At 47.6% G+C, this 14,198-nt stretch overlaps 1 long non-coding RNA gene across 1 annotated transcript; it reads left to right on the plus strand.

Annotated features, from left to right (window-relative positions):
* Positions 1–246: 246 nt before the first annotated feature.
* On the plus strand, positions 247–12,885 carry LOC105507101. The gene is made up of 3 exons (XR_001001039.1): positions 247–285; positions 1,060–1,259; positions 10,704–12,885. It is a non-coding gene; the product is annotated as an uncharacterized LOC105507101 (long non-coding RNA).
* The last annotated feature ends 1,313 nt before the right edge of the window (positions 12,886–14,198 follow it).

The raw sequence follows: 14,198 nt of genomic DNA on the forward strand, positions 1-14,198 counted from the left end.
TATCTGGGGACAATAAATAAATCCATACTCTAAAAACAATGAGATTCGGATTTTTCTCCTGGGCTTCTTCCTGGCCTCAATGCTTCCCGGGGAATTCTCGTCACTGCTCAGTGATGGTTTCAGTGGGGTGAACGGGGAGGCTGCGTGGTGAAGCCTGGCTCGCACTCGACCCGCGCTCTCTCGGGCCCGGCCGCATCGGCCACCAGGGGGCACTGTTGTCATTCGCTGGCCGCGCCGCCCCGCCCCGAGCGGATCCCGCACCGTTTCCGGCCCCCGGCGCTCACCGTACGCGCTGTTATTATTATTTTTTGATGTAGAAAGCGCCGTTCCTCCGCAGATTCCCCACCCCCCAGCTGCTTCCCAGAAAGCTCGCAGAAGCCTTCGTGCGCAGGAGCGGAAGCCCCGCACAGCACGCGGCGGGCCGGTGGGCGCGCGGCCGGGGGCGTCGGGAAGAGGCTGCGGGCAGCGGGGGCTGCGGGCGCGGCGTGCGGGGCGGGGAGACGGCTCTGCCCCGCGGGGCGCAGGCACGAACGTGTTCCCATAAAGCACACAGGGAAGAGCAACACGGCGTGAGCCACCCAAACGTGCCCTCCCGTGCGACACCCGCTGGGCCGGCCCTGCGGCCCGGATTGTCAGGGAAGCGATCGGAGGAGCCCGGGAGCCCGCCAGGGCCTGGCCCCAGAGTCCGGGCGCCTCTGAGCGGGGCGGAGGTGACAAATGGAACCTTTTTAAGGACAGTTGAAAGAGAATATAAATACGGTGTGCTGGACTCTGGAAAGGGCACGAGTCATTAATGGGGGCAAATCAGAGGGCAGTATGTTGACGAGATAATAACAAAAATAAAGAGGCTTGATTAAAAAAAAAAAAAAGACGGCATTTGGAGTCAAAGGGAAAATCCGGGACAATGAGGGTTGGCAGGTTCCTGGGACACAAACCAGGAAAAACAGGGCCACACTGGAGCGGCCTGCCTGGCTCCAGCACAGCCGGTGCAGAAGCTAATTTTGTTCCAAGTCCTCCTAGCTCAACAAACATGCCGCCATATCACCTATTTTCTTTTAGGCAATTCTCACTTCTAGCAAAGTGGGGATCATCTTCACCACTGGACACATGAAGAAACTGAAGGTCAGACATTCAAGGTTATGTGGCCACATGAGAGCAATACCAGAGCGGGGATGAAGACCCACGGCTGGCAGACACCAGGTTCCTTCTTGAGAGAAGCCGAATGGTGAGAGAAGCCGGATGGATGTACATGCAGGGAGGTGAGCCTCAAAGCAGGTCACCTTTCTCCCACGAGTGTTCTAGCGGCTTAGGGTTAGGGTTAGGGTCCAGAGGAGGAGAGGCATCCAGAGCTGGGGCCATCTGCCTTTTGCCTGGCTGTCCCAGAGTGGCAGCGAGGAGTGGCCTGGCCTAGGGGGTGTTTGTCTTACCTTGTGCCTTGCTGTTCCTCCTCTGTCTGTAGGAGCTAGGGGAGGTCGGAGAAGCCGCAGCCCAGAAGGTCAGGGAGGACAGCATGTCAGAGCTTGCTGGAGCAAGCCTTGGAGGAAGGCCACAGGGGACATTGTCACCAAGGGTCATGGCAGCGTGCACCCTGGGTTAGAGAAAAGGGCAAATTATGGATATGAAAAATGCTTCCCTCAATGAAAAGGACCCTGCTGAGACAGGATGGCTGTGGGCCAAATACCCCTACAGTGCCTGATTCTTTTATCTTATTATTATTTATTTAAACAAGACCAGCATTTTGCTTTAGATAGAAAATCTCTCTCTGCTACAAAATTGCAAGCCCTGGGAAAAGTCGCCAAGAATGGTTGATGCCACAGTAAAACAATAACATACATGTTGGGGTGAAACAGTGCATAGAGGATGGAAAGAAGGAAAAGCTCTAGGCCCTGGGAGGAAGGAGCTGGGAAGGTGGAGGGTGTGGAGGTGTGGGGGCCCAGAGGGATTGCCCAGGAAGGTGTGGAGGACCTAAAACGGATCACCAGCCCTCATGGACACTTAAACTAAAGGTGGAAAAGACAGAAAAGCCGCCAGGGGGAATTGTCTCCAGCCAACCTGTCAACTTTTGGAAAAAGATGGATCACCAAGAATGGGAGGTGGAGGAGAAGTAGAGGAGAAACCGAGAACAAAGAGCAGACACTGTGGGCAAAGCTGTGGGGTGCCCATGCGTGGCAGAGCTGGGTTCTAGGGCCCTGGTTTCAGCTGTGTAACTGCTTGCCCAGCCCTCATCTCATCCCTCAACAATGAGGGCCTGGCAAGGGAGGGTATGCTGGCCTATTTTTGTCTCATGTATTTGTGGACTCCATCCAAAAGCTCTGAGATGCCAAGTTAAAATGGAGAAGGTTTGAGTCACCGCCACCTGGCCAGAGCCTCAGTGAGTGGGACGCCAGGTCTGGGGTGGGGTTGCATGGGTGGGGGGCTGCACAGTTGCTGTTGATTCACACGGCTTCTCTGGGGTCTGGATCTCAGTTTGGCTGTGATGCTAAGCCCCGAATGGGTGGATAGCAACATTATTCTGGAGTACTAACAGCCTACCCTTGCCACCCACGTCTTAGAGACATTAGAAAGTTGGGTACAACATTCCCCACCTCCCTCTGATTTTCCTGGAGTAGACTGTGATGAGGAGATGGTCGGTCTCCAATAAAGTCAGCACCTTCCATGAAAAATTACTTTCCCTGAAAGTTGTTTTGGAGTGTTAAAGAAAAATATCTTCTAAATTCTTTACCACTTTTTGAGCGTGATTCCAGATGTTTGGCATATCCTAAATTATCCACTTTAAGCTTCGATAATCCTAGGAGATAGGTACTATTATTCCTATTCTGCAGATGCAGAAACTGAGGCCCTCGGTAATGCTGGGACTGTTCATGGTCACAGCTGGTGGTGGTGGAATTGGGATTTGAAGTCACATCTCTGACTCAGAACTTGGGTATTTCTTTCGTATTTCCTTTTCCTCCCTTATTCAAAGTAGCTTAGTTGCTTTTGTAAAATAAGCATGAACATCACACTAAATGCCACCATCCAGGGATAACCAGGAACACTTTAATGAATATCCTTCAAGACTTCTCTCTCTTGCCTTAACTTGAAGACAAACTTGTCAATACCCAGATTATTCCTTCTTGAAAGTCAGTCCTATGCGTTTAATTGAATTGAAGTTGGTGGCTTTTCCTGGTCTTGACATTTGCCTGAGTTGGCCTCGGCATTCTGTAAAGGAAGTGCCTTCTGGGCTGTAGTTCTCTCTTTCCCCACTCCCCATGGTGTCTGCTCCTCACCTCAGTCAGGTAAGGCCTTGGTCCTCCTTTCCATGCCCCCTGGAAGGACCCAACTAGCTCTTCCAAAGCTGCTCTTGGAATTCCGGGACAGCTAAGGTATCAGCTACCAGGACCGAGCTGTTGCACCATTGACATGTGGGGGCCAGTGTTCTGTGGAAGGTGCCTAGAGATGGGCGGCCTCCTCCATCTTCCCCAGGCCTCCTGTGGGCAGGAGACATTTGTGACATTCCTTCTGGTCAGCAGGACTACAGGAAGAACCACCGCTGAGCCCGGGGGCAGGACTAGCCAGGCTCCCTGCTGAGGCCTTCTCATGCTCCTGACAAGGCCAAGGGTAAGCTTACTTGCCCATTTTCCACCTGCGGAAATGGGTTCGTAAGTTCAAACATGCACAGCTGCTGGTGGGTGTCAGGATTTGGGATCTGGGCTCAGAGCCTGCGTTCACATCACACCATTGCTACACTTCGCTGCTTCCCTTGGCCACGTCTCCATCACATCTGAAGGGTTTTGTGTTCAAGGAGTCTTTTAAAAATAGCAGTTTTTGACCAGGAAGAATTAGGACTGAGCAAGACTTAGTCACAACACACAGACGAGCGCATCCACACTCCACACCCTGGGTTGTAGGGATGTGGCCTACCCCCTTCTTTCTGAAGTGTCTGTAAATAAATAGACCTGCGCCGAGCTGAGCTCAAAGTAGAGTGGTTTACCCACGTTTGACATCCAGCGCAACCTGCGAAAGCTGCTTTGTTTTTATTATTGTGCAAAAAGTGTTCTAATTACAATATGCTTTTCTGAGTCAGAAGAGAGCGGTTAACCATTTGGCTATGGAGTGATATTTGTGAAATCCCATTGGAAGAGATTATAAACTGATTTTAATGCACTTTTACTAATGGTTTAATAATCCTAAGGAGAACCGACTGAGCCCTCATAATGAAAGAAGAATTTTGATGGCAGGATCCGTAAATGCTGATGTTAGAGAAGGTCAATGGATTAGTGAGTCAGATGCTTCCAGGGGCTTGTATGAGTCAGGAAAAACAGGTCATGCTGTGGAAACAAACCCCAAGGTCTCAGTGACGTAAGAAAAGTCTACCTCTTGCTCATTAAAGGCCGGGTCAGGCAGCTCTCCAGGCCAGCGCTCCTCGGGTGAGCGGGATCCTTGCCACTTCCATCTTGTAGCCGGGCCGTCTGGAGCCCCTGGCTTCCAGCCTTGCTAAAGTGAGGGAGAGAGGGCGGGAGGACTGGCGGGAAGGTCTAAGACCGTATTCTAATGTAGAAACTGGAATGTATACATTCTAATGTATACATTTATTCTACCCAAGAGGGACAAGGGCTGGTTAAGAGCTGCTGTGCAGGTCGGATCAAATCATCACACCTGTAAGTTGTGTCTTCATTTTCTCTCAAATACGTGAACATATTTTTTGAGAATAGTTTCAGAATTTTGGAAGCAAAACTGGAGTCTGCGATGGTAAGGACTTGTCATTGGATTTAGGGTCCACTGTAATCCAAGATGATCTCATCTCCAATCCCCAACTTAATTACATCTGCGAAGACTCCAGATATCGTCACATTCACAAGTTATGGGTGGATGTATTTTTTTTTCGGGGGGGGGAACACTATTCAACCCACTAAAACTACCGTCCAGAAAGGACAGATGTTAGCATCCTATCCTAGGTGACCCATGTATTTTTCATAACAAAATTCAGCATTCGAGAGGGGATGAGAAGTGTATTTGAGGACTTGGCTCATGCCATTGTGGGACTGGCAAGTTCCCACAGTGCAGGGTGAGCTGGCAGGCTGGGGACCTAGGGAAGTTGTGTTTGGGTCTAAAGGACCATCTGCTGGGAACATTCCCTCTGACTCAAGGGAGGTCAGTCTTTTCCTTAAGGCCTTCAAATGGTGGGATGAGGCCCACTCACATCATGGAGGATACTCTGCTTTGCTGAAAGTCTCCTGAAGTAAATTAACCCATGAAAAAACACCTGCACAGAAACACATAGAATAGTGTTTGACCAGATATCTGGGTACCGTGGCCTAGCCAGATGGACACCTGAAATTAACCATCACCCAACACAACATTTAAACCATGCCCTCATACAAGTTTCCTTCCTCTAGCGGCGTGTTTTTCAGACCACGGGTCATGAACATGAACGGATCACAAAATAAATGTAGTGGGTCCTGACTGGCATTTTGTAACTTGTCAAATGGACTCGATCCTGTAGATAACAATTGCGACTGCTTCAGTACACAAGTAATACGAGAGTACACAGTCTTTGGGAAATATGCAAAACCATACTGAGGGACAAACCACACAAGCCGATACTGTCGGACTGTTAAAATGTGGCCATTTTGGCGGGTCACGGTGGCTCACACCTGTAATCCCAGCAATTTGGGAGGCGGAGGCAGGCAGATCACCTGAGGTCAGGAGCTCAAGACCAGCCTGGCCAACATGGTGAAACCCTGTCTCTACTAAAAATACAAAAATTAGCCAGGTGTGGTGGTGCGCACCTGTAATCCCAGCTACTCGAGAGGCTAAGGCAGGAGAATTGCTTGAACCCAAGAGGCAGAGGTTGCCTATGATTTGAGATCACGCCACTGCACTCCAGCCTGGGCAACAGAGTCAGTGAGACTCCGTCTCAAAAAAATAAAATTAAAAAAAGAAATGTGGTCATTTGAAGGGTTAAAAGGGCACCCCAATTTCTCAATTTGTGTTTTCTTGATTATGAAGAGCTTGAGTGTTTCTTTGATTATTATTGATTAATTGGGTTTCTTCTGAGCATCACATTCTTTAGAGATCAAGCTGGAGTCAAGTCCCTTTTCCAGACCCGAGACAACATCTGTACCCTGCCCTTAGAGGCAGCTCTTGGACTGTTGGGCTGGGCTCCTCCTTGCAGCCCCAACTCCTTACCACGGCCATTCACATTCACATTGAGCATCAAACCTCAGTAAGCAATAGTCCTCCAGCTTCACCAATCAACTTCTAGGGACTCTTCCTACCCACAAACATTTCATAAATCTCACTGCACCTCTGTGACCTACTGACAGTCCTGGGGTGCCCACTTTCCTCTCCTTTCCCTGGCTCCCATCTCTTCCTCCTGCCACTCTCTGGATCGCTTACTTCGGCAGCTCGTGAGGTTTCTCACCCTCAGGACTTCAGACATCGAGGCCAAACGCTTCTTTGTTATAGGTGCATCCTGTGTGGATGTTAAACAGCATCCCTGGCCTCTACCGAGAGGAGATGCCAAGTGCACCTCCTCCCCAGCATTGATAATCAAAATGTCTCCAGACATTGCCAAATGTTCCCTGGGCAGACAAAGTCACTCCCAGTTGAGAACCACTGACTTAATTAAAGACCGAAAGTAAGTGCTGGTGGTAGATACTCAGAGAAAATACTTGTCCATCCAGCATATACTGAAACTGAAAAGAGAGAAGATATTTGAAAGCATCGCTGACCCACCTGGTTCAGTCCCTTGTAGTGTTGCCTGCTTTCTGGTTGCTCTAAATGTTTAGGCTTCTTCCAGGGTTTATTTCTTTACCTGGGTACATATGTAGGAGGAGTATTTTTAGGAGAGAAATGTTATGTTCATGACAAACTGAGAGCAAATATAGGAAGGATCTGTCTTTTATTTCTATGGCAGGAAATGATAGCTACCTAAAAGGGAGATTTGCTTAAATTTTCTGTCTCTTAAATTGAATTTTCTCTTGCTTTCACAGTTGGGACTAGGCTGCCAGATGTTATTAGTGTATTTTGCCTTTTGATGTTAAGGGAAGCTTAAGGCAATGAAGATAACACAAGAATAAGTCCTCCTTCATCCACAGGTCAGATCCATGTCAATCACTACACTCTAAGACCAAGTTGAGATCCTGAAAGAAGCAAAAATATTTTACAAAGTGCCCAGATGCACATCATGGGGTGCATTGCCAGGGTAGTGCACCCCCGTTACTCACAGGGAGTCTTTCTCCAGACCGGGACTCCTGGTTGAGTACAATTCTAACCAGTTTGATTACTGGCTTTCCCTGCGGTCACTAGGAAAGGGTAGATACCTCAGGCGAGTGTATTGAAAGTGGATAAAAATGACTGCCTACAACCTGATGGAAGAAGACAAAGAACAACAACAAATGTAAGGGCAATAAAAAAACATCTCCAGACCTCAGAAAGCTTAACATCCTGAGGTTATCTCGTATGTGGGATAAGGAGTCATAAACACTCCATTCGTTCCTGTGAGTGCTGTAGTGACCCAGCCCAGGACTGGATATTTGTAATCATGGTATGAAGTCATCAGGCAAGGTTAATTTATGTCTAAAATAATCGGTTCTTATGGATGGTGGTGATGGTGGTACAACAAGACGAAGATACTTCGTGCCTCTGAACTCTAAACTTCAAAATGGTCAGAATAGTAAATTTTATGTTTTGTGTATATTACCACAATAAAGAAATCAGTTCCTAAGAGAGTTAGGAACTTTGTAGTATATTTCAGGAAAAAAAATGTAACCAAATTTCTAAGATTAAAATTAAAAATGTGCTCTTTCAAGAGTTTGCAAAAACTTATCTTAGTGATTCACTCATAAATAGTCTCTCCTTCATCAAAGATGCTTGATAAATGTCACTGGAATTCATTTAAAAAAACACAATCATATTTTGATAGAAAGAATTGGATGTCATGATTTTGGGGGACTGGGTCTTATTTTTAACTCTGACAATGAAATATGGCTACAGATCTTGTGGTCTGATCATGTGATTTAAAAAAAAAAAAAGAAAGTCCCGCATTGTAAGGCTGGTCTCACTCTGTGGCCCGGGCCCAGCCTGACTCCTCGGATGAGTGTTGGCTTAGGGTTTCCACATGAACAGCCAGGGTTGATGGATGAATACATTTACTGTCTGGACTGATAACAACGAACAGATTCCTGGTGGCAAGCACTGGACACAACCCTCACAGGCCTCTGGAGTAACCGCGTTGATTCAGCAACGTGGCCATTTAGAGTTAATTTCATCAGCATGCAGTGGCTCTGAGAGCTTACTCACACAAACCCACAGCTTGTCATGTTCCCGAGACCACAGCAGGTATGGGTCTAAGACTGTCTGTTGAATGAGAAAATTCACCGTTGTGTGTTTCTCACTCCTGATTCCTTAGCAATGTGCTTTCCTTGACGTTTTTGCTTTTCCACATTGGAATGGGAAAAAATCTGTCAGGAGGGGTGCTGAGTATTCACCAAGAGATGGTGCTGTGTTTGGAAAATTTAGGTGGTTTGTGCAGGTCACCTGCCTTCTGGTAACTGTTTTTCAAGGTAGATAGCTTTGACTATTTTGGTAGGGAAGTTTGCACTGAAATTCTTACCTTTTTTGTTTGTTAGTTTGTTTTGCATAGTGAGAATGCTATTATTCTGTAAATGAGTCTAAGCTACATTTTACTTGATGTGGGCAAGTATTATAGATTCCTTTATGAGCCTTCATTTTTATCACATGCAAATTACGCAACCCATTTTTCAATTAGGATAAAGGAAGCTCTAAGAATAGGCTGAGATCCTCCACTCAACGGGTAAATAGAATTTGGACGAGAGTTTGAAAATATCAGCCATCAGTTTGCTTGGAAGTTTTGGGCAGCCAACTTGGATGGAATTCTCTGAGAAAAGAAAGGATTTTTTTTCTGAATCACATCCTTAGGAGGGAACTAACCACCCCAATTTTAGTCTCAAACGTTCTATGTTATTTCTCAAAGTCTTTGGAGGCTATTCAGACCAGCTCCAAAAGTTTTTGTAAAGTCGAAATGGCTCTGAAATCTCCTGTCCAAGTGCAGAGACACATGCTGAATGGATAGGGTGTGAGGCAGTTTTCTGAGAGTGTGTTTGGATTTCAGGAAGTGGACAAGATAAGCTGAATGACCTTTTCCTGCTCTGACTCTGAAAAAAAAAAAGAAAAAAAAAACTCACCCAAAGATGCTTGAAAGAAACCGTGGACATTTCCTAACTTCAAAAGAGTAGAAAATCTACCAGGAAGAAAAGAAAACTCACTATCCTAGGCCCAGGATGTTGCCAAGACGTATGGAAACAAGAATGCAAATCGGGACAGAGCTGGAACACACACACAAGTCTTGAGGTTGTATTTTTATGTGCTGCTTGTTTTTGTGTGAACTTCCCTGTGAAAGAGGATGAAGCAGAAACACACCTGTGTGGTCTGAAGGGTTTCCCTTTTCCTTCTGGCCTTTGCTTCTTTTCTTTGCCGTTCATGATCAGGAACAGAGATAATCTCGGCGGTGAGGGATGTGCCATTTTGAAGATTGTCCCAGTGAAGCTTCTTGTTAAGAAAATAGATGACTGAGAGCCCGGATGCATTTTTGCTATTTTTGATTAAATAAATGGCAGCATGCTGCTACATTCCTTGTATGACAAACTTCAACACGGGTATAATTTCCACAGGGGAAACCACTGCAGGTGCTTCCTGGGCGGCTCCAAGTGTAAGTTTTCACTTCTGCAGAACCACGAATGCATCATGTTCACCTTGCTGGAGGGATTCAATGTCACGGGGCTCTTTGGATCCCCCAGCCCTAGGTGTAGGCCCATCTGGCAGGCTTGGGGAGCTGCACTGGGTTCTTCTCTCAGGAGCAGGAAAGAAAATTTGGATCCTTCAGTCCTGGGACAGAGACAGAGGATCCCAGATTCCCCATTCAACAACAAGCCCTGTCTCAGGCCCTCAAGATGAACAGGTGACCCGTTCTCAGTGCACCAAGGCTAGGGTGGAAACCTGCTGTCAGGAAACTTGGGCTGAAATCCCGCTACTGGGGAAAATCTGCTAACCCCTCTGAACCACATTTTTCACTTGCATCAAAGGGATAAAGTGCTTCTTGCCTCTGGGCCGTGGGCATCTGTGGGATTGGACTGGGTCACGGGGAGCCGTGGGGTGGCACTGGGGAGCTGCATCAGCCGCCAGCATGTCTGGGGCCTTTGCTTTCTCTGAGGGAAGGCCCAGTTTGATTTAGGTCCTGAGAATCCCAGAATGGCCATTTCTGGAAAAAATAACCCAAAGCCCAGATTGCCCTTTTAATTTTATCCCGCACGGGCCAGCAACATGCATAACAAAATATTCCATTTCTCAAAGGAAGTCTTAGAATATTGGATGAACGCACTGTGTGCCTTGACTTCATTCACAAAGCACCCATGTCCCTTGGATCCCTTCCGCTCTCCCTCCCGCCCCCGGGCTGCCCTTGTTCTGGGAAATGCAGCTCTCCTGGAGCAGCCAGCACAGAGGTCTGAGCCCTCCTAAGGCTGGGCTCCCAGCAACTCTAGTCTCTCACTGTCTGACTTTAAATTCTCTGAGCACTTGTCTGCTCATCAGTAAAATCTAGAGACTAATCCACTGTCTAGGGCAGACATGAAATCGATGTAAAGGGCCCGAGCACAGGCGTGTGGCTCTGACCCACACTCTGCCTCTGTCTCCCTTTTCTGCAGGGAAGTTGCCTCTGACGAGCGGCCTACAGTGGCTCACAACTCCCGGGAGGGATGTGGATCCTATCCACCCAACAGCCCATCAAGACTCATAAAAGCTGGGAAGAGATGCAAGGTTTTCAGTCACGCCTTCGATAAGATACTATAAAATTAAAGTAGCTTCTGCCCTAAAAGCTGAGCGCTATTTCCAGAAAATCAACAATGAAAATGATCTGCATTTCTTTTGAAACTGGCACATTCATCATAGACATAGAAGAATCAACAAAAGAAAGGAGCAAGTGTTGGTCTTTCCTGTGATCCCCTAATGATCTGTCCACTTGACCTCTTCAGGAACACGCCCTGGAGGCCGGGGAAGTGCTTTGCTTCCCTGTCTCTTGAGGGAGAAAGGGCACTGGGTGGCATGGAGCCACTCTGCCAGCCAGGGGCCAGGCCCGCTCTAAGGGGCTACAGCATGCCTCAGATTGCTCTCCCCTCTCGGGTACGGCCTTGTCGGCCCCAACCCCTCCGTTCCTGCCCCATCTCCCCACTGCAGTTGCTGTCAGGCCTGGAGCATTTCCTCCTTCACTTTCACGAGTCCCACACCCTCCAAGATCAACAGTGACCAGGCCACTCCCTGCCATCTGACAAGCCCAGAAACCGTCTTCCGTCAGAGGGAGATTAGCAATGAAGCTTTCTGATGGCTCTCCCTGTACCAGGCTCTAAAGGAATTTCATCGTTTCTTTCCATTCACTGCACTGAGCTCTCATACTCATTTGAGATGTGCGGCCCGATGATCCACACGCCTCTCAGGGGAGCCATGGCCCTGCAGCTGTCTCCCCCTGAGGATGTCATCGTGGTCTGAGTTCCTCCTGTTACAGGAGGGACCAAGCACCTGCCAGCACCGGCGCCCCTCGATCCCAACCTCAGACGGCACCGTTTGGGCGCAGAGTGGGCAAGGAAGACTCGGGTGGTGAAGGCTCAGTACTTTCCCTTTTCCCCAATCACTAAGTAATTCTCTCATCCTTGAAAGCACTTTTCTGCTGAAATTCCGAAAGAACTTATTTTGAAGTTACGCCAGTAAAAGCTCTGGAAACTGTGATGGGAGCCTGTGCTGGAAGCCGAGGACGAAGCTCCATGCTGATTCTCCATTCCTCTTATTTATTTGCATGATCTGAGCTGATTTCTCAGCTGTAATCTACACCACCCACCACCTAGAAACTTCCCAGAAACGTCCAGCAGGGGAGGGGTGGGAACGAGAAAGAATGCACCCAACATCCTGGCGGGGTCTGCGCAGCCGCCAGACTGTTTCCAGACTGTCACGGCCGACTTAGTAATTCGCTTAGAAGGTCTCCCGAAATAAGCACAAAATGTTGGCAGCAAATGGTCAAAGGGAAATGCCCCAGTTTTCTTAGGGGACGGACCCTCTTACTTTATCAGATAGCAGTGTGAGCTAAAGTGTGAAGACAGGGCGGACTCGAACGGTATTTTGTTCCTCCTGAATTTTTTTTTGGCATTCATTTTGATCTTTAAAATATATTGCATTAGGAAATGTAAATGCATATCAGTAAGTGAAAGAAGCCAATCTGGAAAGTCTACAGACCACACGAGTCCAACTCTATGGCATTCTGGAAGAGGCAAGATTAGGGAGGCAGTAAAAAGATCAGCAAAATGTCAAAATATGGGACAAGTAAGATTCTGAGGGTGTGGAGACTACCCCCCTGTGAGAGTGTGATGGTGGATACGTGTCATTACGCATTTGTCCGAACCTATCGAATGGACAGCACCAAGAGGGAGCCCTACGGTAAACTGTGGCCTCTGTGCGGTCATGATGCGTCCATATAGGTTCATCAGCTGTGACAAATGAACCCCACAGGTGGGGGATGTTGACATGGGGGAGGCTGTGCGCATGTTAGGGAAGGTGGTATGTGGGAACTCTCTATACCTTCTGCTCAGATTTATTGCGAAGCTAAAACTGCTCTCAAAAACATAGCCTAAAAAAAGTAACTTTAATCTGGGGAGTTATTGTTTACTGTGTACAGAGCTTCAGTTCTGGAAGGTGAAAAGAGTTCTGGGGGTGGAGGGAGGTAATATTTGTATAACAATGTGAAAGTACTTAGTGCCATTGAACCGTACACTTAAAAATAGTTAAGACGGCTAACTGTGTGTTGTGTATGTTTCACTGCAATTAAAAAATGTTACTTATCTTAATGACTGAGTTTTTGGTGCTCCCTTAAACTTTGCACCGAAGGCAAGTGCCTCACTCATTGCACCCCAGTCCCGGCCACACCTTTCCTGGCTCCAGGAAGCTGAGGCTGTGGGTGTCAGGGGAGAGCCAGCCACATCACTGGGAATCCCCTCTTTACACTTTACACAGTCAGTGAGCTGTTTTGTTTTGTTTTTCTTAAGACACAAAATCTTAAATGCCAAAAACTTGTTCTATAAATATGACTTCTATCTTAAAACATATGAAGGACTCTCCTCTTAGACCTTGACAGACAAAATTATTCTTGTGTGTCTGGCTTACTTTTTGCTTTTTGTACATCAGAGACAGAGAATGACAGTGAGGTAGAAGGAGAAAGACAAATACAGGAAGACACAAAGGTGGCCATGTTTGTTTTCTATTGCAGAGTAATCAGTGACCACAGATTTAGCAGCTTAAAGCAATACACACTTCTCTCTTCTTTCTCAACTGTTTCTGTGGATCTTTGTTTCCATTTCATTTTATTTTAGATTTGGGGGGTACATATGCTTGTTTGTTACATGGGTGTACTGCCCACAGGCGGGCGCCAGGCTTCTAGTGTACCCAGTACTCCAACAGTGAACATTGTACCCATCGGGAACTTTTCAGCCCTTGCCGCACTCCCACACTCTCCACTTTTGGAGTCCTGAGTGCCTATTATTTTCATCTTTATGACCATGAAGCATCTCTTATCTCACAGTTTCTATAAATCAGAAATCCACACGGTATGGCTGAGTTCTCTGCCCAGGATAAAGGCTGAGGTCACAGTGTCAGCTGAACTGAGTTCCTGTCTGGAGTTTCTGGGGGAAAATCTGCTTCCAGGCTCTTTCATGCCTGGCAGAATTTGGTTCCTGTAGCTGTAGCGTTGAAGGCCCCATTTCTCTGCTAGTTGTCAGCTGCGGGCGCTCTCAGCAATTAGAGGTCCCCTTCCTCGCATGTGGCCCCTCCATCTTTAAGTCAGCAATGGCACACAGAATTCTCCTGTTCCTTCCACTTCAGACCCCCTCCATCTTGGGCCCCTACATCCAGGTGTAAAAAGCTCGTGGGGCTGGTGAGGCCCACCAGGCAACCTTCCTGTCTTGTCAACTGATTTGAGACCTTAACTACATCTGTGAAACCCCATCCATGCCTCTGAGAACACGAAGGAGAGCAGTGGATTCTTTCTCTGTTCCTGGTCCGTGTGAACCTGGGCCAAGACCACCAGCATAGGTGATAATTGTGACAATTTCTTTTGAGATCAGATTACTGGCTGCCTCTCTCCCCTCCTGTCAAGCTCGGCC

This window comes from Colobus angolensis, unplaced genomic scaffold, assembly GCF_000951035.1.
Source record: "Colobus angolensis palliatus isolate OR3802 unplaced genomic scaffold, Cang.pa_1.0 Scaffold144, whole genome shotgun sequence".
Classification (NCBI taxonomy): domain Eukaryota; kingdom Metazoa; phylum Chordata; class Mammalia; order Primates; family Cercopithecidae; genus Colobus; species Colobus angolensis.